Source organism: Pteropus vampyrus, unplaced genomic scaffold (assembly GCF_000151845.1).
Source record: "Pteropus vampyrus isolate Shadow unplaced genomic scaffold, Pvam_2.0 Scaffold116, whole genome shotgun sequence".
Lineage (NCBI taxonomy): Eukaryota > Metazoa > Chordata > Mammalia > Chiroptera > Pteropodidae > Pteropus > Pteropus vampyrus.
In genome coordinates, this window is record NW_011888897.1 from 3,959,498 (window position 1) to 3,968,800 (window position 9,303).

Sequence of the window (9,303 nt, forward strand, 5' to 3'; positions counted from 1 at the left end):
AAAAAAATCATTGCCTATTCATCAATTTTCTACAAATACTATCTTATCTCTCTTTGAACTAGAAGACTATTGGGAGAGAAAGAAATGGAGAATTGTTTCTATTGAAATAATCCTATATTTAGTTTTCTACCTGGTCTATGTCCTTTAAATGCCCTTTAAAAACATCATCTTGGGAATTTCCTTAAGCTTTAATCTAAGCCTTCTGCCACTGGCACTGTTTCTCATTTCATGTGCTTCCTGGCTACAGCTGCTCATTCCTAGGAAGGGAGTGAAAGCTATTGACAATACGTGTACTCTTCCAAGAAGGTAAGCAGTACTTTCCTTTAAAAAAAAAAAAAAAAAAAAACTATACATGCTCTCTCATGTTTAAATTAATTATATGGAACCTAGAAAGTTTAAATAAACAAGAACAATTTTGTCATTTTTACAGAGATAGCTACTCTAGACAGCACAGTATTGACACAAATTTTAAATGCTTTCTCTTCAACATAGCTCTTTGTTAAAACTTTCTATGTATATTGCTATTTCTGACATTGATGAAAAGATGCTTGGAATCAAATGACTACTTTTCTTAAATGTAGGGAAATAGATAAAGGAACAATTACCAAAGACCTCATAAGGATAAAAGAACAGTAAACAATATGAATGATTGGTTTTACTTATTTATATCTTTTACATAGTGGTGTAGAGGTTAGGATCATGGACTATGAGGTCTGACTCCCCAGATTTGAATCCTGTCTCTGCCAGCTACTAGCTATGTGACTGTGGGAAAGTTATTTAGCCTCTTGGTGCAGTTATTTCCTTATCTGCCATATAGGAATAATAATAGTACCCAATGAACAAAATTATTATGAATATTAAATAAGTTAATATTTATAAAGTGGTAGAAAAGAGCAAGACACACATGAAGCACTTTAAGTTTTGTTAAATACATAATATAGTGAAATACAAATCCATCATGTACATAAAATCTGTTTTGATCTGCCCTGGGATATTTTCGTATATGTGTGATTCTTTCGATTTTTATTTTACCTTTTAAAAATTTTATTTGTTTTTAAATTATAGTTAACATACAATATTAGTTTCAGGTGTATAAAATAGTGATATGATATTTATATACCCATCTGCTACCATACAAAGTTATTATTTTATTATTGGCTATATTCCTTATCTTACATAGTACATCCCTATGATTTATTTATTTTTAAAATTGGTTTTATTACATTGATGCATTCTTAGCCACCTTTCTTTCTTTCTTTTTTATTATTGTTTCTTTATAATTTTTTTATTAACGCCTATAGCCCCTGGTCTTCCCAGGTGGTCTCCTATCCAAGTTCTAACCAGGCCTGACCCTGCTTAGCTTCCGAGATCAGACGAGATTGAGCACATTCAGGGTGGTATGGCCATAGACCAAGATTTATTTTTTAACTGAAAATTTGTACTTCTTAATCCTTTTTGACTTTTTGACCATCCCCCCAACTCCTCCCCTTTGGCATCCATCAGTTTGTTCTCTATGTCTGCATCTATTTCTGTTTTGTTTTGTTTGTTCGTTTGTTTTATTTTTTAGATTCCACATGTAAGTAAAATCATATAGTATTTGTCTGCCCTGGAATTTCAACTTCAGTTATACATAGATATTTAATAGTCAGAAGCTAAATCGTTGTCCTGGCTTAATTTTAAATGCTGCCATACATCTATAAAAGGCACTACGCGGGAGAGGAAAGGAAGAAGCAACAGATCTTCCCTAGCTAGAGGGAGAGGGGAACTGGCACTGATGGAACAGCTATAATTTACTGGGCACAATGTTGAATATAATTCTCACAACTCTTTAAGGTTAGGTTGTCAACCCCTTGATGTGGAAATTGAAGATCAGAGAAGTTAAATATCTGAGCCAAGCTCACATAGCTAAGTAAATGCAACAAGTCAGGATTTGAATTCTGATGTATCTGACTTTGAGTGGAGTATTCTTTCCATTTCCTCTTTTGAGGGAGGTGGTGTAGCAAGGCAGTTAAAGGAAGGATTCTGCCAATGTTCTTATTGGTAAAAACACTCCAAAATGTTTTCTACCTTAACAATCACAGCTCAACCTATGGAGCCATGGATTTAACCACCACCTACCTTGTTTACCTCCAAATCTCACTCATGAGCATTAGAGCTGCATATCCAATGGTCAATGGACAGCTGTAGATACCTCAAATTCAACACATTCAAAACTAAGCTCATTATCTTTCTCCCCTAACATGTTACTCCTCCTGCATCGTCTATCCTGTAGAATGTCTCAAGTATTCACCTACTGGTTCAACACAAAAAGTAACATTTTCTAAACTGCAAAACACTCGTGTTTAGTGAGATATACTAAGTATGTTGAGGAAAAGAGATTCCGTGGTCAAATAACTTTAGGTTAAATAAAGTTAAATAGGATTTCTCAGAATTTTTAATATGCTAAGTTCATTGCAAATCTCTAAGAAATGGACATAATATTATATTAGATATGATTGCATTCAGTTGCAATTAGGTTGAGTTCACCCAACTCAGTAGCTTAACCAGATCGAGACTGATTTTTTTCACATGACAAGAAGCCAGGAGGTGGACAGTCCAGTGCAAGTGCAGCTGCTGAGTGAAGTCATCAAGACTTATGTGGTTTTCTTCCTCATGGTCACAAGACGCCTGCCTGCTCCACCCCTGGGACTTGCGTCCCCATTCTAGGCAAGAGAAATGGAAAAAGAAGGAAAGGAAAGAAGATATATGCCAGCTGTCTTAAAAGGCTTTCTCAGCAACCTCACCCACATACTCGTATTTAATTTTCCAGAACTGGATTATGGGCCTCTCCAGACCATGAAGAAGTCTGAGGAGGTGATTATTTTGACTGGGCACATTGCCACCCTTAACAAAATCAGGCTTCTATTAGAAAGAAAAGAAGGTTAAAATGTTAGGTAGACAACTAGCTATATACGTCATCAAGAGTCAGCAATTTCACCAATGTACTTGGCCCAAGCACCTGTTAACATATTCTGCGGCTTCCCATCATTGACACATGGAAGACATTCTGTTTGGCTTGGCACCCAAATTCTATGATGTATCAGTTCCTCCCATGGGCTCCCTAGACTGCAGTGAACTACCAGCAGTCTCTGAGATGGACAACAGTGCTTCGTGCTCTTGCTTCTGCACACACTCGCCCTTGGCCTCTACTCTTCTCTTTCTAGCTAGTTCTCGCAGGTCCTCAGAAATTTAGTTCAGACAGTAACTGCTATGATGACTTTCTTTCTTACTCTCTCCTCTAACAGGGTTAGTTCCCCTCTAACTTCCCAAGGATTACTTCATTATTGTCAATTATAATTTTTTTCTTATATATTGAGTGAGGGAAAAAATAGGAAGCAAAATTATATTTATGTTTTAATTATAACTATAGGAAATATACATATAAAAAAGGCATGGACTATATAAAAATATTAAAGATGATTATTTCTCTGGTTTCTAAACTTTCAGCAATACCATGTAATTTTTATTACTCCTTTATTTTAAAAAATATAGCTACATAAGGCAGACTGTGAAAAAGCAGTACCTGAAAAGTGATACATCATAGGCTATTTGCAGCAAAGTGCAACACTGTGGGCTCAGGAAGCTAGAAGAGCTACATGGAGGATGTGGACTTACCTTGACCTTAACAGCGGGTTGGTGTGGATGAATGTGGTGGCCAGTGTGGATGAGCTTTGCTGGTAACGGTCACATCAGTGCTCAGGTGTGAATATACAAAGTGCCTCTGGCAGAGTGAGTAGAATCTATTAGGAGAGGAAATTCATAAGGGTCAGTGGGAGATGGGGAAGAAAAAGTATATTAGTGCCAAACAGTTAAAGGCTTTGGCTGATCTGGCTGATTTGTGTCGGAAAATTACATGATTACAGCCGTTGTTATCTAGAAATGGCATGAAATGAATTAGAAAAGAGAGGACCTAGAAGGAGGGTTAAGAGCTACTCTATGAAAAATTATGGGTCTAAACCAAGGTGCTGATAGGAAAACGGAAAGAGAGAAAGGAATTGAAAGAAAAATCAAAAAACAAAGAATCGACAGGACTACAGAGTTCTGTCAATCATGAGAAATGACAGAAGATGGGAAGCAGTCAAGAAGGACCTCATGGCTCTGAATCTAGTTTGTTGAAAAAAATGACAGTTTCTTTTTTCAGGAATAGAAGAATCTAGAAATTTAGTTGGTTTGGGAGGTGGGACAATAGGAGATGGCTGACTGCATTTTAAACAGGTTGATTTAGAGAGAATGGCAGGCCAGTCCTGTCCAGCAGACAGTTAACCTGGCTTTAGAGCTTAGCAGAGCAGGCTTAAGAATCATTTACGTAAAGATACAGTTGAAACAATAAGCAGAAATGACATGTCCAAGAGAAGTGAACTAGTTTAAGAACACTTGCTGTCAATATTATAACTTTACCTAATTTGTAATTGTGATGATAAAACATTTTTATCATGGATAGGAAAAGACTTTGGAAGTTATTTAGGCCAACCTCTTTTTTGGACATGAGAAAACTGAGCTCCATTGAGATTACACACTTAAAACCTATTATTTCATAGACTCTAGTCTACTCAAGTTTCTACGGCTAGTTAGGTTGAGTGACAGAGTTGTGACTGAGCCTTCTCTGTGTCCAGTACTCTTATGTCATCCATTGAGAGCACAAAAGTTCTACTAAATTTTCCTCGTTCTTTAGTTGAAAATCAAAGAAACTATTGTTCAAAAATTAGAAAACCAAAATTTAAAAGCCCATAATCTTCTAAATCAATTTCTAATTTGATTAAAAAAAGAAAAACCTTTGTCTATTAAGTGGGATTTCAAGATAAACACTACAGGACAATGTATATGAGCTGCTAATTAAGCTAGATATGCTCTATTTGATTTTATCTATAGGTCTTAATTTCACTGGATACTTTCTAATCCTAAAATTGTGCCACAATTTCAAACACAAGCACTTTTTTGGAATTTTTATTCCAAATTTCACAAGATTACAACACAATTTAGAGGGCAAATCTATGACACGATTTGCTTTAACCCTAAATTCAGTATAAGGGACCTTATTATAGAAGAGATTCAGTTATCAGGAGCATCAGAACTTCATTAAGCAATGTCAAACCATAATGCCATCCTCAGAGCTCAAGATTAACAGCTTCAGAGTATTAATACATGTTGGAAACCTGTGAGTGGTAAAAGAAATTGGAAGGCCATGCCACAAAAGATTACAATAAAAATAAGTTCATTTATTTTTCTGCAAAATTCAAAATAACACCTCCAATGTGCTCTACCTTAAACCTTCTCTACTTGCAAATGCTATTTATTCACAGAAATATTCCTTATTAAACTTAAAGAACAAAAACTTTAAAGCCAAAATTAATACAAAATTAATTTGAAAAAATGTATTGCTCTAGTGAAGGCTAAGCACTTTTTTATACGTGCAATTAGTCTCTTGAACATAACTGTAGAAGATTCCTTCATCATAAAGGAACAGTACATCATTTTGCCACTTTCCTCCCTCTTTCAGGAAAGTTTGAATGAATGCAAGCTTTATTGCAAACAGAGAAGACATCTTCTTTAAAAATGATTAATTATTGTTAGAATACATAATATTCCTATTATGGACAGAACTCTTTTTTGGTTATGAAAGCATGTAGAACTATATTAACACTTTAAAGCAATACTAAAATTTATATTAAAGAGAATTCTGAAGCAGCAGATTTCTCTGCTAATGACTATTCTACTAATGACCCTGTAGGAAGTTTGCTCTGTGTAACTATCATATTCTCTGACTTTCCACCCACCCAATAGGCAAAAGCAGAGGTATAGATTACTATCTCTTACTCTGAAAAAAAAAAAAAATCAAAACCTACAGACTCAGGATAATAAGTAGCTAGAGCCAGTAGCTTTGAATTCTTTTCTCAGCCTCACTGATGTGGTTCTGAATATAGTACTTTTAAATACTTCAAGAGAGTCAAATACACTATAGCTTCCTGTATGTACCCCTCCTCCTTTTTTGGGGGGTGGGATACAAAGGGATATATGTCCCTTTATAGACTGAAAATATTCTGTCGTCAGTAAAAAAATCTTGAATATGCATATAATTCAAAGGGATAAATAGAGTCCTATACAGAAATAAAAACTGTCCCTTTGTAAATCTAAGTGAAACTGACCCTTTGTAAATCTAAGTGAAACTGTCCTAATGTGCTTACTCTTGATAGGACTTTTTCTGCCTATTATAACCATAACAATAACTGGAGTTTATTGAGGACTTAATGTATGGCAGGCCCTGTGCTAAATGCTCTACATACATTATCACCTTCAGTCCTCACCCTAGGGAGATACTTCAATCATCATCCTCATCTTACAAATGAGAACAGAGACTCACTAAGCAGAGCTGAGACTGTAACCAAGCCACTGGTCTCCGAAGCCATGAGCAAAATCGTTATATCCTCATAGGTCTTTGGGAAATATAAAAAAGCCACAAGAAAGGCAAACTTATCATCCCAAGAAATCATTTTTCCTTTTGGTATATTTCTTTCTGATCTTATTTCTACTTATACAATTTTTGTTCCATACTCTTTTCACTTACTATTATTAAGTTATTAGAAATTCTCTTCAAATAGCAATTTTCATGGCCGTTAACTGTTCTACTTAATGCCAAACTTTTCTGGACACTTGGGCTATTTTCAGAATTTTTCTTTAAAAATAACACTTTTATAGCTCTCTATGTGAATTAAATATTTTCTTAATTTGAAATTATTTCTTTATAACCATTAAAATGGAAATATCAGGTCAAAGGAAAGGTATATTTAAGGCTACATTGCCAAATTTCTTCTCCAAAAGAGTTATACCAATTTGTACTACTACCACTAATAGATGGTGCCTATTTCAATTTACTCATACCAGCACTGTATATTATACCTCAGAAATACAAATTTTTTAATTTGGTATGTGAAAAGTGATATTTTCAATTTGCATTTCTTTTACTGGATTGTATGTCAAATTGAACCTTTTTTTCTATGCCTGCTAAACAGTTTCTTTTCACTAGTTTCCTAAAGTGGAAGCTTAGGTTATCGTTTTTAGACCTTTCTTCTTTTCTAACATATGCATTTAACGCTATAAATTTCTCTCTAAGCAAGTTGATTTTACTATGCCCTATAAATTTTGATTTTATTCTTTTATTTTTCTTAAATTCAAAATATTCTAAAATTTCTCTTGAGACTTCTTCTTTAGCCCATGGGTTACTTAGAAGTATGTTGTTTAATTTCCAGATATTTGGAGGTTTTCAATTATCCGTTATTTATTTGTAGTTTAATTCATCGTGGTCTGAGAATATACTTTGTATGATTTCTATTCTTTTAAGTTTGTAAGGTGTATTTAATGTCCCAGAATATGGTCTATCTTGGTTTATATTTAGAAGGATGTGTATTCTCCCATCGTTGGATAGAATATTCTATAAATGTCAACTTGATTGAATTAATCGATCATGCAAGTCTTCTATATATTTACTTTTTTCACTCTTTTCAAATTATACTCACTTTTAGCAACTAGTGAACAAGCCAACAGAAGAAGAAAGTAAAAAAAACTAAATTACCTTTAAAGCTTATATCGTAGGAAACAGATTTCCATGCATGCTCTTTATGAAGTTTCTGGTTTTCTTCTATTCCCTTTTTCGAACAATAGAAAAGATGTTTGAGAGGAAAAGCTGGGTGAGCCAGAAACACAGAAGAAAATGTTGAAAGGAAACACCAATGACATCACTGGTCTGAGATTTTTCCATATTCTAAATAATGCTTTCAGACCTATTGAAAAAAAAGTTTATTGACCAAAGATTTTATCTTTATCTTCTTCATAATTCATAATTTTTAATAAAAAGCAGTGTTATAACTCATCAAAAGAGCAGTTATAATCTTGCATTTTCAACTGACCCTGCTTTCCTTGTAAAATACCATAAACTCACAGTTACAGACTTGTAAAGGTAACTGTAGTACAGAAAGTTTGGCTGATTACATGGTGCTATAGTTTTAAGAGCTGCTTCAAAAGCAATCAGACTATTTGGAAATCCTTTTTTATAACAAATGTGTTCTTCCTTTAAAAGATAAACACTGACCCAATCTTAGAAGCAAACATTGACTGCACACTTATATCAAGTCAGTTGTTGTATTTTAGTTACAACAATGCAAAAACGTGAAGCATAGGTTTACTTTTTAACTCCAACCCTGTTCAAAGATCATTTATTGGCCTCTAAAGGAACAGGTGGCGTGTCTGTTATAGTTTAACAAGTGGCCTTTGGGTGAAGTATAGCCATTCAGATATCTCTGGATGCTTTGGGTGCTCTCATGTGTAGCAGGGCACACTTGCTAAAACATTCTCTTCTCTAGATCTGGAAACCTAGAGTCTGTATCTTAGGTGTTGGGCAAGTATTCCAGACTTCCCTTCTGAGTCATAGATAAAAAATGCCATGCTGCAACTGAGACAGCAATTCCTTTGCCAAGAAATCCCATTCTTAATTTCTTAATGTTGACATAAATATTCCAGTTCTTGATAAATAAGATAGTTTTTCTATTTGCAGGATACATCTGAACATTCATCCTTTTGATAACAGATTTTACAGGGATATTTTTAAATCAGGGGTACCATTAATTATATTAGGCTCCCCTGAAGATCCAAATTCACCTCAAAAACCAGCAACTCAATTCTATTCCACTACTCACATCTGTTGGGTTGGGTGAATTGGAATTGTATTACATTTATCGTTGATTTTAGGAGTGTTTATTCTTCAGGGAATTGAGTGTACATTTTAATGAATATGGTATAACTCTACATGTATTTAGATCCTCTTTAAGACATTTCAATAGCATTTTATAATTTTCTTTATTAAAATCTTGCCAATCTTTTATTAGACTTATTCCTAGACACTAGTTTGTTATTTTTATAAATGATTTCTTTGCAAAATAATATTTTTAAAATCTTTGTTGTTGGTATATTGGAATGTGATTGGTTTTTTTGTACATTGATCTTATATCTAGCAACCTTACTAAATTTTTAATTTTAACAATATATAGTCTTTTGGATTTTTCTGTATAAACAACCATATCATATGCATATACATACAGTTTGTTTCTTCTTTTCTAATCCTTATAACTTGTATTTGTTTTTCTCTGCTAATTGTACTGGCTAGAACATTTAGTACATTTTGAACAGTCATAATAATGAAAGACTAGTGATTTCCCTTACTACCTTATAAAGTAAGCACTGTGTTTAAGAAGAATTTAAAAATTTGTTTACCCA

The 9,303-nt window shown here is 33.9% G+C and overlaps 1 long non-coding RNA gene and 1 pseudogene across 1 annotated transcript; both read right to left on the reverse strand.

The window, feature by feature from the left end:
- Window positions 1-1,292: 1,292 nt before the first annotated feature.
- Window positions 1,293-1,411, reverse strand: LOC111743594 (annotated as a pseudogene).
- A 1,203-nt stretch (window positions 1,412-2,614) lies between these two features.
- LOC111743551 lies at window positions 2,615-8,141 on the reverse strand. Its single transcript, XR_002781762.1, has 3 exons — window positions 7,607-8,141; window positions 3,655-3,779; window positions 2,615-2,702 (listed from the first exon to the last, which is right to left on the reverse strand). It is a non-coding gene; the product is annotated as an uncharacterized LOC111743551 (long non-coding RNA).
- Window positions 8,142-9,303: the final 1,162 nt, after the last annotated feature.